At 42.0% G+C, this 16,823-nt stretch overlaps 1 long non-coding RNA gene across 8 annotated transcripts in view; it reads left to right on the top strand.

The window, feature by feature from the left end:
- The window catches only part of LOC131836797 (uncharacterized), a 140,603-nt gene that overhangs the window by 109,056 nt on the left and 14,724 nt on the right, over positions 1 to 16,823 (top strand). For 2 of the 8 annotated variants that reach the window (XR_009355791.1, XR_009355788.1), the window contains exon 8: positions 7,003 to 7,442. The exons of the other annotated variants lie outside the window; for them this stretch is intronic. This is a non-coding gene — a long non-coding RNA (uncharacterized LOC131836797). Of the gene's footprint in view, positions 1 to 7,002; positions 7,443 to 16,823 lie in introns of those variants that run through there. 8 annotated transcript variants of the gene reach the window in all.

The raw sequence follows: 16,823 nt of genomic DNA, 5'->3' as shown, positions 1-16,823 counted from the left end.
GTGCATTCTATTTCATTGATGTCCATGTTTTGTTATTTCCCTTCTTTGCTTAATTTGGATTTAATCTGCTCTTCTTCTAGTTTCCTATGGCTAAGTTTGATTCATTGTCTTTATACTAGTTATCTTTTCTAATATAAGCATCTCATGCTATAAATTTTCCTCTAAGAACTGTTTTAACTGTATCCCTGAAATTTTGATAAACTGTGTTTTTATTTTCATTCAGTTCTAAATATTCTAATTTTCCCTGTGTTTTCTTCTTTCTCTCATAGTTCTTTTTTTTTTTTTTTTAAGTATTTTATTCATTTGACAGAGAGAAATCACAACTAGGCAGAGAGGCAGGAGGAAGCAGGCTCCCAGGACCCTGGGATCATGACCTGATCCGAAAGCAGAGGCTTCAACCCACTGAGCCACCCAGGCGCCTCTCTCTCATGGTTCTTTAGAAATGTGTTGATTTATTTCCAAATATTTGGGGATTTTCCGGTTATCTTTTTGTTATTGAATTTTAGTTCAATTCTGTTGGGGCCAGATAACCTCCTCTATGTGGTTTCATTCTTTCAATTTATTGAGATTTGTTTCCAGCTCTATATGGGGTTTCTCATGGTGATATTCCCTTGTGCATTTGAGACAAATGTGTATCTTACTGTCCTTGGCTTGAGTTTCTACAAATTGTAATTAGGTTAAGTTGGTTCATAGTGTTGTTCAAATCTTCTGCATACCTGCAGATTTTTTTGTTGATGTTTTATGAATCAAAGACAGAGCAGTATGCATCCAGTATAATTACTTGTCTGAATCTCTTTTCAGTTGTATAAGATTTTTTTCATATATATTAAACTCTGTTATTTAGTAGATTAGAAATGGGTACATTTAGGATTTTTATGTTCTCTTTTCATCCCCATAAAAATTTCCTCTTTATCCTGATTTATTGCTTGTTCTGGAGTTGGCTTCGTCTGGTATTAATAGAACCATCCCAGCATCTGCATGGCATATATTTTTTCATCCGTTTACCTTTAAACTATCTATATCTTTATATTTAAAGTGGATATCTTGTATATAGCGATATTGCTGGATCTTGATTTTTTTTTTTTTAACCTCATGTAGTGGTCTGGTTGGATTTAATTTAGTATTTGCTATTTGTTTTCTCTTTGTTCCACCCATTCTTTGTTCCCTGTGACCTCATTTCCTATCTTTGATGTATTGACTGAGCTTTTTCTCTGCTTCCATTTTATCTCTACTAATGGCTTATTAGGTATTCCTTTTAGTTTTAATTTTTAGTGATTGTTCTAGGATTTACAATATACATCTTTAACTCATTCCACTCATTAAATCTCCCTTCAAAAAATATTATAGTAGTTTATGTGACAAATCTTATGCTAGTATATATCTAGATTTTCCCATCTATCTTTTGTGTTATGTTTTACTTCTACCTATCTCATAAACCTTACAATTTATTATCACTATTTTTGCTTTAAAGACCCAATTTTTTTTTAAACATCCTTAAAATGGGAAATTTTTTTTTTTTATATTTATGGAGTTTTTCTTGTTTGGTATTTCATTAGCATTGTCCGTTTTTGTTCATTTGTGCTTGTTTTTGAGAGATCCAAAACCTTAGACACGTTGCCATCTTGCCTTCTATCCCCAAGTTGTTTATTAACCTATTTTTATGTGCAGCCCATATAGTCTCTGGGGTGATGAGTTAATATGATATTCTTGTTGTTTGAAGTAATACTTCCTTTTATTTTCCCTCAAATGCTAATGTTTAAAAATGTATGTGTGTATGATCTGCGTTGAATGACTGTTCTAAACTTAGATACCAATTTTTAAAGTGAGAATTTGAAGGACAGTCTTTGTTGCTAAAGCTATTACAGAAAGACCACAAACATTCCTTATTCGCCCTTTATGATATAGTCTCATTTGGAAGTGTTGGCTAACTGTATAGGCTTTTATTCACTATAATACATGAATTTCTCACTTATCCAGAGGTCATTACTTGGGCAACCTCATCTATTTGGAACACTAGAGAAAATAATAAAGTAAAACAAATGGCTTCTAAACAGCTGAACTAGATGCTTCAAGGTCATTACAAATAATTTTCATGAATTTTACAAAAAGGAGAACCCCCGACTCAGAATGTACTTGCTTCCCCTAAAAAATATAATTTTAACCAGCTTGGTTAATTGGTTCCTTTGCCTTCAGCAGGAGGGGGAGGGAGGCGGGGGTGGTAGGGAGAGAAATGAGGAGGAAGCACACGCATTATGTAGAGTAAGATATAATAACCGATGTTTGTATATTCCTTTAGACTGAAATCTCTTTTAGGGCAGTTAATGGGGTCCTATTTATCATTGCATTCTCTGCACAGTCCCTGACACTAGATAGTCAATAAAACCCGACTGCATCATAAATAAACAAACCTACGAGACTCAGAGGCTGAGGGGACCTAGGAGAACCGCACGGCGTTGAAATAAGGATTTAAAAAAGGGTAGCAGTTAGAGGAAGAGAGTTCTTTATACTCTACTGTACCATGCAGTGAGAACACTTCTATTTAGGGAAAATAGGAGCCAGCACGGAGCAATAGCTCATTTTGATATTCGTGACATGTCATTCAGGAAAGGTTACAGTTTAGAACCCATGTGAGTATTGATTGCCTTAAAAAATGATTTCCATTAAAACCATCCTCCTCCATCCGGCCCTGCTGTTCCCTCTCCCCACCCCCACCCCCCCAACACACCAGACCTCTACTGCTACCTCCGGCCTCTCTACCTAACAGTTTCCCCTCTTCACACTTGGAAAATTCATTTATGCCACAAATGGGTCATTACCTGATACTGTTGCTTAAATGATGTTTTTGTATGTGGAGGATCTGTTAGAAGAAATTATTTGTTCGACACATTTATGGAGGGAAAAAATGCTCAGAGTGATACGTACATATCCATGCCTTAAATTTGAAAAACGCCATTCACCTTTAGTAAACGTGTACACTCGGTGTAGAGAGACATTTCTGCTCTCTCTACAGCAATCTCTTTATTCAATTTGCCCGCTGTTATGTTATTTTCACCAAGATGTTTTAAGAGTAGAAGCCCTAATAATGATGGATGCGGCAGCTGGCCTCCCCGAGTGGTGATGTGTGTATGTGGCCATGTGTGTACTCCAGTGACTCTGCGAAGGGTTTCCATGGGTTAATCTATTATTTAATTCTTACTGCACCTCAGGAGATGGGAACTGTTACTATCTAACCTCATGTGTGAAGAGCTAAGCCTTGGAAAGGTGACTTTACAAAGTCCACGCTGACACATGTAGTAAAAGGCAGAGCAGGGATTTGAGTCCTAGTGGTCTGACTCCAAAACCTGTGCTCTTAACATTTATATGTATCCGTTGTCTTCCATCATCCCTGAGACTAAAGTAGGAAGCGATAGCATGGTATCTATCTTCATTATGCCGAATGAAATATTGCTTTGCTTTGTTGTCTTTCAGTCATGGCCATGGCAGGGATTAATGAAGCTAACCCTTAGTCTGAAGAAACAGTAGGAAAATACATGAATCTCTAGGCACAGTTTATTAATTTGACAATTACCAGTTATTTCCCTCTCTTTCTCTCTCCCTTGTGTTTGATGGATGTATGTCGCCAAATCAGATAACCTACAAAGGATTATCTTGCTTCTTGGCCCACCCTGATTTGCTGGCGGGCCAGAATTACTTGGATAATTTCATTATTTCCTGAGTTCAATTTCTTTTGAAGCTCCTTGCCCATGGTTTTCGTTTCTTTTCTCAACTCTGTTAAATTTGGCTCATATTGGAATATCTTTCTACAGAAGATAATATTCTAGGGATACAATTTTGAAACTGTGTTCATTCAAAGAGCCCGAAGAAGAAAAACAAGCCATGCTGATTATTGACGACAGGTAGATACTCGGTTTAATTATCTTGGTGTCTAGATATGGAACAAAATGCCACTGATTTCTTTTCCTCACCTAAGAGAAGTGGTATATACACCTGCTGGAAGGTCAAGGGACACAGGGATGCTTTGTATAAGACTTTAATAAAAAAAACCATGTTTTTCTGTGAAAATCTTCCATGAGCGAGGCAGGAATCAGGGAGTTGAGGGAGAGCAAGAGATGGTCGGGAAAATGAGGAACTTGGGATGAGAGGCACTGATAAGGTAAAATGCGTTCAGGCTGTCTATCACACTTCAGCAGCTCTGCCCTGCTGTTCTGAAATTGCCTTTTGATGTTGCCTTTCTTGAAGGCGAGCTCAGAGGGTTGCCATTTGTGTTCTTTGAGAAAGGGAAAAACAAGAATACATGTAGTAGTCACAGCATATGCCCACGATCTCCTCCTATGCAGTTTATCAAGATTATTGACATGGACTTGTTAGGCAAAACTGAGAGTCACTGTTTATTTTCTGAGTACTTCAGTTCCCTCTGCTCCCTGCCCTTCTACCGCTTCTTGCCAGACTTCTTGCCTCTCTTCCTGAGGCTGTGCATTTTGAATATCATTAAGAATGTCACTATCTGCTCTCCAATCCCCACCTTGACCTTAATAGTTACATCCGAGAAATTACTTTCTTACCTTCTTTCTTTGGCTGAAGTGATCCCAGTCATTCCTTGAGCTTATTAATTTTTTTCCCCTCATGCTTGATAAGGACATTTTACAGGGCAATCATGACTCAGAATGAGGGATGGAATATAAAGTCAGAGCTCTGATTCTTGAGCACTTAATCAGAGGGTGAGCAATCCGAAGTTGTTCCCAGGCTGAAATTTTCACAGCTGATTGCTTTCCCTACAGAGCTCCATTGTCCAACGCCCCCAGGTGCCTCAAAGTGCTCAGTAATGGTGGCACCTGGGTTGTGGTAATGGCCATGGTCCTATTTTGATGGTTTGCTTCATAGTTTTCCGTGGACTCAAATAGCCTGAATCCAGGGGCAGCCCGAGGAAGCTGAATGCTCCTGCATTCTATCTACAAACATTTGAGATCTAACTGCCTGCCAACTTCAGGTCTTAAGTCTCTCACCTTCTTATGCTTCCCTTGTGGTCTTAACTCTGCCCAAAAGGACCCTTAAAATCCGAGATCTCCTCTGCTTATTGACCTGAAGAGAGGGTGGCCTGGATAGGAAAGTGCTGGTCTTTGGCCGGCAGTGTAGGTACTTAGAGGAAATTGCAAGCTCTCAGCTCTGATTTTATTCCGGGATCAGGTTGGCAGGCAGATCTATTCATTCCCCTGCCCGTGCCTGGACCTCCAATCCTCCTGCAGGAGGACCTTGGCTCCCAGTGGGAAGGGAGATAAGTGATGGACGAACATTTTACTGCTTGTAGGAATGCGCCCGCTACGGGATTTCTCCTTTATTTTCTGAAGCCCTTCTGTATTTTTCAGTCCACTTCTCTGAGCTAAACCAGGCAAAGAGAAAGATGATTAAGTCTCACAAGAGGCATGAAATGGCCTGCAGCTAAAGGAGAAAGTTTAGGGTGGACATTTTGAAAGATGAAGAGTAAGAGCGATTAGGCAGTGGAATGGAAGTGCCATCACGGCGGTGAGCCGTGGAAAGGTTAGATAAGATATTAACATTAATGAGGTATAGCACAGCCCTGGAGAATAAAGGAGCCTTGACTAAAAGGAGGAGGGCGGGAGGGAATGAGAACAGCCCGCTGATAGCCCACACTCTCCTCCCTGCTTCCGAAGTTACCGTTTTTTGAGAGAGCAGGACATCTGGATTGCAGTCCCGGGCCGCTGTGCTGTTATAAAGCTGATTCCTGATTCTTCATTTTTTCCACAAATACCTTTTTTTTTTTTTTTTTTTTTTTTGGTTCCTGGCGCATGCTGGGCAGTGCGTGGGGCTCCAAGAAGATAGCTATGTAAAGATGCCTGCTGAATGATCCCGGAAGCTCCTAGCTTCTCTTCCTCCAGTGGGAGGCACTAGACCGAAACACAATTTCTATTTCTTCCTTCCTTCCTTCCTTCCTTTTTTTCTTTCGATTTATTTATTCATTTTAGAGAGAGAGGGAGAGAAAGAGAGGGCGAGCATGAACAGGGGAAGGGGCAAAGGGAGAGAGAGACTCTCCAGCAGACTCCCCACTGAGCATGGAGCCCCATGAGGGGTCTTGATCTCACAACCCTGAGATAATGACTGGAGTGAGATCAAGAGTCACAGGCTTAATTGACTGAGCCACCCAGGCAAGTTCCCCCAAACACAATTTCTTGAGGGACAGCGTCCCTACTCTCAGCAGCCGACATCTACCTTCTCCCAAGGTGGTCAGGTGCCGGCAGCTGGCACTCAGACAATTCTTTGCAGGTGCCCCCTCCCTTTCCCTGCTGCCCGGGACCAACTTCCTGTCTCTGTGTTCTTGGCTGGTGAGGCTGCTTTCCTGCCTGCACTGTAAGAACAGAGAATTGCAGGAGCATACGTGTCCCTCCACAACAGAAATATTTGTGTCCACAAGCCTCCCCTTCCCTGGGGCATGCTTTCTGAGAGGTGCTGAGAAAATGACAATGAACTTCTTTTGGAGGAGCCTCTGCTTGCAAGTTCCCCAATAAAGTTCATCCCTCAATTCTAGCTATATGATCTGGCGTTTGACCTCTCCCTCCTTGGCCATAGCTCCATAACCACTTAGTGGAATTGGACCAGCAGGTAGGTTTTTTTGGCTGGTGCCTGTTTTAGAAGAAAGTGAATTGAATGCCGCTATGTGGTCATTTGCTGCTCTGGTCTCAGATCTCCCCTCTCCCCGCCCCACAGCGTTACTGCCTGGCCCCTGGTTGCACTTGAATTTGCCTTACTCGTGATGTGTTCCAGACGTGTGATGTGTTCCAGAAGGGGAGGCACAGGGACCGTGGGAACATGGAAGAGGGGGACAGAACCTGTGGGACTTCAGAAGAAATGGTGTTGAAACTAAGACATGAAGGATGAGAAGGTGTTAACTGGGTCAAGGTGGAGATGGAGTGGGCAAGGAGGTGAGAGTGTTTCAGGTGAAGGGGTCCATGAGGGAGGCCCTAACAAGAAAGACTTGGTGTCTTGTAGGAGTGGAAAGTTCAGCATGTCTGGAGAGGTGAGCCCAGAGGATCTGCGGTTTGAAGAGTTTTTCTTGGATTTGTGATGAATTGCTCCAGAGTCGTTCCTGCCTCCCCCTGTGCTCAACATTTGGGGGAGCTCAGACTGCAATTAAGGACAGAATCCGTGTATAGCCTGAAAACAGAAGAAAACCGATGGCAACAGAACCTTTATTTCTTCATTCTTTTTTTTTTTTTTTTTCTTTTTAAAGGCTAGTTTGCTTCTCTCCGTTAAATATTGACATAATAACAACTCAATAACTTGAAAAAAGATCGTGAACTACTGGGCTCTTTCTCTTTTATCTTCTTTATATTTTCCCCAGTCTTCTTTTATCCCTCGCTGCCTTCCGTTGTTTTCTTTCCGAAGGAGGACTTAGCTATACAACTAATAAAATTATTCACTGCATGTAATTTTGTCTTCAGTGGTTTGGAAATCTGAGGAAGAGCATAGGTCCCTAGAGAAATCCCAATATATGTCATGGGAAAATAAGACCTGTGAGGACAAACAGGAGGGAAGACTAGAGGCTTACTCGCTCTGTAGAAAATAAGAGAAACACTTTCCTTCCCTTCTTGTCAGAACATCTACCTTAGAAAGCTGTAAATGTACTTTCTCTGTCACTTTGAAATGTATTTTTCAAATTGTTTTTTAGAAATGAAATAAGCCTTTTGTTAACTTTATGACCCAGGATTATCTTTCTGAAGGACCTGGAAATGGCCATTCCTTGAAATGTAAGCACCAAGGGAAATAGAGCCCCTGTCTCCCTGTGTCTCTGGGAGGATAGGGGATGAACTTCAGTGAGTGTTTTGTTCCAAGTTGTAAAACTACAGACTGTCATAAAGAACCCTGATCCTTTTAGATAAAGTCGCTGAGCCACGTAGATTGTCACCCCAATTACCAGGTAAAGTCAGGATGAACTTGTGTGTGCTATCCACTTCCCTTACTTGAGGTCTAGTTAGGATTTCTCTTGAAAACACATATACAATGGGTTGTGTCTGCTTGGCTCTTATAAAAGGTTGGATTTCCTTCTGTCTTTGCAATCTCTTGGTGAATTGCCTGTAACCTACTTCCCATTCTGGCTTAATGCTCATTCAAGAATTAGAAGTGATTTCCTTTTCTACTACCTTTGTGGAGAGGATTTCTGGGTTGGAAGAAGATTTTGTTTTTTAAATCGCATTGCCCCCACAGACCTTGAAGAGGGTAAGGTTTTGTGTGTCCTTTCCCAAAGCCATCCAGTGGCCTTCCAGGGGAACCTCGTACTTTGAGACCCACTAGCTCTCAGTCGCTGTGCCTGATAGGAGTTCTCTTTGACAGATGGAAAGCCAGCCTTTTCAAATTTTCCCAGGTGGACTGGGCACTGTTTGCGTTCAAAAGTTCTCAGCGAGACTTTCATTTTAAATTCATAAAACTTATCAGCCAACCTCCAACAATTGTTTAATAAAAAGCAATTAGCCAGCCAAAAATATAATGGCTTTTATGTCAAAATATGCTGGAGACAGCTGCTAAGCGGGCCACTGGCAGCCCCTGGGCCATATGCCGTGAGTCCTAGGCATATGCACAGCCAGGCACAACAGCACAGAGCATATTGGGAGTAATAAACCCAGCCCCGAACCTTCCTCCCTCTCCCTTCCCCCAACTCCCCACGCCAGAGAAACTGACAGCAGGGAATTCTCTGGAGTAAACTGCTGCAGTCAAGATTCACAAAACTCATTTATTAGGCGAGGATCTAATCTGGCAGTAGATGCAGAGAGCCCTAGCTCCTTAGCCTGGTTTGGATAAAATCCATGCAAACCTTATTGCATTGCAGCAAAACGATTAAAAGAAAAGAAAAAAAAAAAAAAAAAAACCCAACCTGCCTCCATGAAACAACGAACTCAACAGCACTCATCAAGAAAATTGAACTCAGATTATAGACTTTTCTTTGATCTATCTGTTTGCTTCTCCCAATCTAATATTCTCCGGGAAAAAGTTTCTAGAGTTTGTGAAGAGTTTCTTCCTTGTGAAGATAGTTTCATGCTTCACAGCATTCTCTGACGTAGTCACGTTTGTCCTGCTTCGCTCCCCAGGAAATGGTCCAAGGACTGAGATACTGGTGGTGGCCCCACGCATCTTTTTTGTCACCAGAACTCCAGATATGTATTTATTTTAATCAGAGGGGAGGGAGAGAAAGGAAACTTTCCCGAACTTTTTTTTTTTTTTTTTTGCTGACAAGAAAGGCCATATTTTCATCAAAAACATGTTTATTTTGAGAACAAAGCCTGGGCAAGTCACCTTTTGTTTACAGAGAGCTTTTCCATCCCAGAGGACATCCTGGTTTGTAAACACTCTGAAGCTGTTTTTAGAGCATTCACGTTGCCTGTCTCCTTAAGGACAGATCCTGGGGGCTGCTCTGTACCCATGCTTTCTGGCCATGTTGCAGTGCCAGCAACTGCTTATTCTATAGTTAAGAAAATGTGTCATGCTTTTGAGGATAATTGGATTTCCCCCCGTAAACATATTAAATAGCAGAGTGTAGGCAATAGACTTCCAGAATAACCCTTGGAAAGGGGCCAGCACAGACCTAGGAATCTCCAGATTCTTCAAACTTCAACTCATTCTTCTATCTTCTCTCTTCCCCTCAAGAAAATTTTCCGCAGAGTTGCAACGAATACTATTGAAGGTCTCCCAAGAACACCCCCGCCCCTCAGTTTCAATAACTTGTGAGGAGGACTCGCAGGACTCTGCACATGGCGGCATTCACAGCTAAGATTTATTGCAGTGGAAGGTTACAAAGCAAAATGAGCGAAGGGAAAAAGGCATGTGGTGCGAAGTCTGGAGGACACCAGGCGCAAGCCTCTCCCAGTGGGGTCATTTGGGAGGATCTTAATTCCCGCCCCCTCCCCCCCACCCCCGCCCAGCAACAAATCGTAACAACACATGTGAAACATTGTCTTCCAGGGAAGCTTCTTAGAGTCTCTATGTCTAAGGTTTGTAATTGAGGGCAGGTCCTCTAGACATCCTCTGCTTGGCAGGTTAAAGTTCCAGACTCCCAGCATAAAAACAGGTGTTGAGAAGAAACGATCCTTTGTTCAGGTGCAGTGAGCCATTCTTACCAGCCTTGGAAACTGTGGGGATCCTACCCCATTGGACTTCCTGGATATCAGTCAATGGTCAGCCTTGAAGCAGGCCTTTCCAAGGGCAGCAGCCTCGCTCGTGCACAGTTGACTATGTTGTGGACTGATCCTTCCAGCCTTATTTCTTTCCTACCTCATCCACCTGCAGGGAGCTCTGATGCACACTGTGGGTGCTCCTGGGGAGGGGCAAGAGGTGGATTGATAGGTGGTAAAAGTGAAAGGTTTGGTAGGGGGACCTGGGTGGCTCAGTTGGTTAAGTGTCTGCCTTTGGCTCAGGTCATGATCCTGGGGTCCTGGGATTGAGCCCCGCATTAGGCTCCCTGCTCAGCGGGGAGCCTGCTTCTCCCTCTCCTACTCCCCCTACCTGGGCTCTGTCTCTCTGTCAAAGAAATAAATAAAAATCTTTAGAAGTGAAAGGCATGGCTTGAACTCTAAATGGAGGTACAGTTTAGTAAGGATTCTAAGAAAGACAACATGGTGAAACTTCAAAAGCAGACATTTTAGGATTTACCAGACCCAGGTTCAAATCCTTCTTACTTTTCCTATAGAATTTTAAAATTTCAAATCTTTCTGGTCTGTTCTTAGGGGTAATCCACCAACTCTCTCATGCTCATGGATAAGCATGAGTTGGATATTTGGTAGGAAATAGGATAAGCTTTATTTCACGGGAAATATATCAAATATCATATATCATGGGAACGGCCTATAGGCCTGCAAGTCAGTAGGTAAATAAAAATGAAGTTTATATTTCTTTCTTTCTTCCTTCCTTTCTTTTTTTCTTAAGTAAGCTCCATGCCCAGCATGGAGCCCAATACAGGGTTTGAACTCATGACCCTGAGATCAAGACCTGAGCTGAGATCAAGAGTCGGAGGATTTACCTACTGAGCCACTCAAGTGCCCCAAAAATGAAATTAATATTTCTGAACATAAGTCCAATGCTTTAACTTTGGGTTGGAATTCTCATTCAATCTTTTTTAAAAATAATTATTTCTGAGCACTTCGTGTACATATGCCTGAGCATGCTTGGGGGAGCTCCAGGATGTTAGAGATGGGGTCAGTGCTCTCAGGGTGCTTATCGCCCAATGTGGGACCTCATGGAACACAAGAGAAGTTCTAAAGGAGGCAGCAGATGGATTCATGACAGGACAGATCTCTTTAACTCTAGAATTATAAAAGGTTAATGAAAGTGAGATATAGAAAGTAACTCACCATTAATGTATCACCTTTGAATTTAGCTCCTCTCATTAGATTTTTTTTCAAATTATTGTTAGAGTTTTAGATTATGTCATCTTCTAAGCCAGTAAGTCAAACAAACTAGAACTCTTGTGAAACGACAACCTTGATTTACTTGTCTGGAGTGTTCATCCAGGTAACACGAATTTGATTTCTGCCCTCCATTTCTCTAGCCTACGGGGGTCTTATCTTCCTTGCTCATCTATAGAAATAAAGTCACCATTCTCTTTAACCCTTTCTAAGCTTTGTTCAAGTCCTTAATTGTTCATGAAGCATGAAAACCAGAATAGCAAATATGTCCTCGAGTCAGGCTCTCTGTGGCTTTGCACAGTGCTTTGTTCATTTCATGGGGGGAATCTGACACTTACTTGGTCTTTGTTTTCAGGACTGCCAGGATTCTTTCTCATGCACCCGACTGGTTGTCCTGGCTAGTTGTCCTGGCCTGCGGGTCTCTGTTTCAATCCATGGCCTCATGTTTAAATACACAGAGCTATATACATCTAGAGCTTTGTTCTCATTATACAAAAGGCTTTTAATCAATCAGCTCTTGATCTTAGAATCATCTTAGAACAGAGGCCAGATCACACAGTGATTGAGAGTGTGGATTCTTTATCCTTAGTGCCTGGTTCTAATCCCACCTCAGACACCGAGCAGCTGTGACACATTGGACAGTTTACTTAATCTCTGCCTCAGTTTCCTCATCTATAAGATGAGGCACAAAATACTATTACCAGTCTTAGGATTAAATATGAATATTTTTGACATGCTTCAAGCAGTGTCTGACACTATATTATTACTATTACTTTTAAGATTTTACTTATTTAGGTAAAGAGAGAGACCACAAGCAGCGCGAACGGCAGAAGGAGAGGGAGATGTAGGCTCCCCACTGAGCAGGGAGCCCAATGTGGGACTCCATCCCTGGACCCTGGGATCATGGCCTGTGCTGAAGGCAGAGGCTTAACCATTTGAGCCACCCAGGTGCCTCATGTTATGTTTGATAAATACAGAAATTAGAAAAAGAGTCTTACTCTGTATTACAGTGTCTCTTAGATTCCTTCTTTGGATTACAAATAATTGCTTTGAGTTGTGTTTTTCTTTCTTACTTTTTTAAAAAATATTTTATTTATTTATTTGACAGAGAGAGAGATCACAAGTAGACAGAGAGGCAGGCAGAGAGAGGAGGAAGCAGGCTCCCCGCTGAGCAGAGAGCCCAATTCGAGGCTTGATCCCAGGACCCTGGGATCATGACCTGAGCCGAAGGCAGAGGCTTAACCCATTGAGCTACCCAGGCACTCCGAATTGTGTCTTTCTTGATAAATGAGGAATTGAAACAGACTATTATAGAGATCCAGTCTTCTCACAGGTTCATGTTTTTTAGTCTGTGGCCTAGTTTCCCATGTTAGAAATCTAATTTATGCTAGAACAGAACCAGAAATGAGAACTTCTGCTGAAAGAAGACCTCATTACCTTATGATTAACAGAAGAGAAGATACTGCCAGTTCCCTTTTTCCTTCTGGTTAAAATGTGGTTACAAATCTCCTAGCCTGATAAATTCTGCACTAACATTTTGAATTCATTCTTCCCACCGAATGAGACAATTGAGGCAGAAACATTAGTTTGAGTGGACATGTAGGTCAATATTGCTCTAAGAAAAGGGCCTTTGAGTGTTCAGAGGCAGAGCATAGTACACAAAAACAAAGCAAAATAAAACAAAACTGAAAAAACCCAAAATGAAAAATTCTCTTGAAATGAGGACACAAAAATAAAGCTCAGCACTCAGTAGGTACTAAGCAAATGCTAACTCCTTTTTCTCACTTTGCTTGGCTGCCAGAACCAATTTCTTCCTTCTCAATATTTATATTGACCTTTCTTTCCCTTTAGTCAGAAAAACACAAAGGTTTTTTTTTTTTTTTTAAGGCTCATACCATAAACTGTGTGATGTTTAGCTTTTGCAGAGGTGTGAAGAAGTCCTGCTGTTAAAAGTGGAGTAAGATTTTTTTTTCTTGGGTGGAAGCCCAGAAAATGTTAGACAAGCCAAGGTGAAGAGTCTTGCTGATTAATGACGGTGTTGATGCATGTGTGTAAGTTTATGGGTGTGAATGTGTATGTCTAGGTTCTAGAACCATTTTGGCAGGGAGATATGAGAACCCACAGAAAGGAATTAATCCAAAATGTTAGATGGCAAAATGGTGTGATCCACCCCACAAGACCCAATGCGTGATTTCCTTCTTCGCATTCTATGTAGACTGGAGTTAGTGATCTTTAAATTTTCCAAGTTGGAAATGCACAATCCAATTAAAAGAGCATTTTGTGAGTTAAGCAGGCATATCATGACCATTGCTCTGGCCAAAGCATAGACCAGGCCTTAATTCCTCAACTCTTGCAGGGTTTTAAGAACTTAAAAGAAGCATAGAAGCTCTTATCCATGGAAGTTTCGTGCCACTGGGAGTGCCCATAAGAGAGACGGTGTGTGGTTGGACAGGTTTCTTATTTTAAAGATGCTACTCTGACTTCTGTCTGCTACCTACACAGCCTTAAACAGGAATGTGATAAAACAAAAAGCTTCAACAACAAGTATTCAACATAATAATCCTTTGTTCATAAAAGATTGTTAAAGGTGGTGATACGTGTAAATGTAAAGCCTCAGAGATAACTATTGATAAAAAGTAGACTTTTTGGCTTTCTTTCCAACCTCTTCTAGGAAAAGCTTCTTTCAAAGACAAAAACTGCACCGTGGACACTCCTGGTGGGGACCCGGATGAGTGGGTCCCTCTTCCCTAGAGAGGAGAAGTGGGGGCTTTTGAAGAGCTGATGTCAGCCCCTGCTGCAAGCCTGCACGTTTGACAGGGAAAGCTGTGGGCAGGAGGCTGGTGGCGGCTGCAGCCCGCGCCAGACCTCTAGCTGGCTTGTTACACTATCCTCACCAGCTTCCCTGGGAAGAGAAAAAACAAATTTTTTCTCTAATGGCTCAGATTGTCTTCGATACTTAGCAGCAGGAGTTTCTGACAACTTTGTTCTCTCAGATTTTAGGGATTTAAAGAGAAACAAAATATCACACACTTGCAACTGGCGCAGGAAGACGCCAACGTCTACCTCATTAGTGAATGGAAAACAGTGGCCCCTTTGGGTTGGATCAGGAGGTCAGTGTGTATATGACTGAAAGGCCCTATTTATTAACCAAATACCCATTACATGGGTCAAGTCCAAGGCCAGCCTGATGAGTAGGCAACTCCTCATATGGTTTCATTTCAGGGAATGAAATACCACTCCCTTGATTCTCCAAATGGGAAATATGGCTCCTGTGTGCCCACTGATGCCTGAAATGTCTTTTATAGGAAAAAGGCCTTTCATTTAGAAGTCTGTAATAAGGTTCATAATGAAAGTACCTTAGGTGTGACTTCAGAAAATACTGAGGTGTGAGTGCCTGGAGTCTGGATTCTTGAGCTTGCATTTAATGATTAAGGGAAGAAAGATCCTTTTGCTTGGATGGGAAGAAAGAGAAATTAAAGTGTTGGTTCACTTTTGAAATGAGATAGAAAGCACTTAAGTGTCTGATGCATAGCAAGCTCTCAATGTTTATTATTCTGATTTTAAGTTATGGCAGGTTCAGGACTGGTTATGCCGTTTTGGAGATAAATCTGTAGAGTCCCCACTCTGAAGCTACCGTGCTTTGTGCATAAAATCAAGGCCCTCGAAAATCACTCTCATTCCATTTTCTTGATCCTCTCCCTATCATAACATTTTCTCTTTGCATTACTCCTCAGTCCTTTGCTTATTGGGGGGGGGGGACTCTAAAGGAGTCTTAATAGGCTTTATGTCAAGAAGAGGGGGTTGCAATCAGAGGCATATCTAAACTAACTTCTGGCATTTAACCATATACCTTATGTCTGTGTCACAGTTCATGTCTCATCTTCCCTAATGTTATTAAAGGGTACTTGATGGCTAACTTTCTAGTTATGGGACCCCATGACTGTAATCACCCACTCTGATGGCTCATATCCAGGCACATCATGAGCGTGCAGCTTTTCCAACTATCCCAGCTTCCAGCACGTGGTTCATCTGAACCACTCGGATGGTACCAATTGCCATGACGTCTCACTTGGCATTCATCTATAAATGCCTCATCAACGAAACTTGTATTTTCATCTAGTTTTATCATTAACATATACATGTTATGTTATATATAACATATATCAACACCAATACATAGCCTGTTTTTATCGCTCTAACTAGACTGTGCACTTCTTGTTAAGGTCCAGGTGGTGGACAGTTTTTGAGATAACCTCCAATGTGCCTCATATCCCCATAGTCATGTCCTTGCATAATCCCTTCTCCTTGTTTTTAATGAATATAATAAGACAAAAGTATTAGGATGTCACTTCCAAGATTGGGTTGCAAAAAGTTCCTAACTCCTGTCTCGCTAGCACTGTCTGGCTCATTCTTCCTTGTTCCACATGGTGGAAGTCAGTCGCCATGTTGTGAGCTGTGCTCTGGCCGGGAGCTGAGGCAAGCCTCTGGTCAATAGCCAGAGAAAAAAATGGGGCCCTCAGCTTAACCACTTGTGAGGAACTGAGTTTTAACAGTAATTGCCTGAGTGAGCTCACCAGCAGCTTCTCTCTCAGAAGAGAGAGAATGTGAACCTTCACATGAGAAGGCAGCCCTGGTTGACACGTTGGTGGCAGCCTTGTGAGAGGCCTACAAGCAGAAGTGCCCAGGGAAGCCATGATGAAATTTCTGATCAACAGAAACTGTGAGGTAATATGTTTGCTGTTTTATGCTGTTGATTTTTGGAGTAATTTGTTGCATAGCAATAGATAATAAATATAGTCCAGGTTTGTAGTTCATCTATGCTCTAAGTCACTCATTCTGGAACAAACACCTAGAATATTGGAGAAATATGCTTTGAGCTACTTGAGGAACTTTTATTTTCTTTCCCTCTCAGGTGGGAGAGGAAGATAGGTGAAAACTATGATTTGGTCCTAAAACACCTGGCCGCCTTAATCGCAGTCTTGGTGTATGAAGCCAGAGGGTCAGTTAACAGGAATAGCAACTGTATCACGTGGACCATCCAAAGATCTAAGTGACACTGAAAATCGAGGTTTAGAGACAGCGTAAGAAACTCAGAATGAAAACACCTAAACTTGAGGAATGGCAAAGCAGGTGAGTGGGAGGTGGTTTGGAGACCTTCCATTTCTAGAGCTGGAGTGAGGGGAGCTCATGGAAGTATGTGCAGAGAATGGAAGCTGTGGTGGATCCCTTTAGAGAGGGGGTTGCAAATACCAATGCCGAAGGTACCAGGAAACGAGTGGCATGGGACACGCGGAGGCTCGGGGAACTGGAGAGGCCAAGCTAGTTTCAGGAGGGTATAACGGATGTTGTAGTGCTCTACCCAGATCCTCATCCTCAAGGACAGTGCGCCCTGGAAATGTTGACTGTTAATGGTTGACA

This window comes from Mustela lutreola, chromosome 7, assembly GCF_030435805.1.
Source record: "Mustela lutreola isolate mMusLut2 chromosome 7, mMusLut2.pri, whole genome shotgun sequence".
Lineage (NCBI taxonomy): Eukaryota > Metazoa > Chordata > Mammalia > Carnivora > Mustelidae > Mustela > Mustela lutreola.
This window is presented reverse-complemented; position numbering and strand designations above follow the sequence as displayed.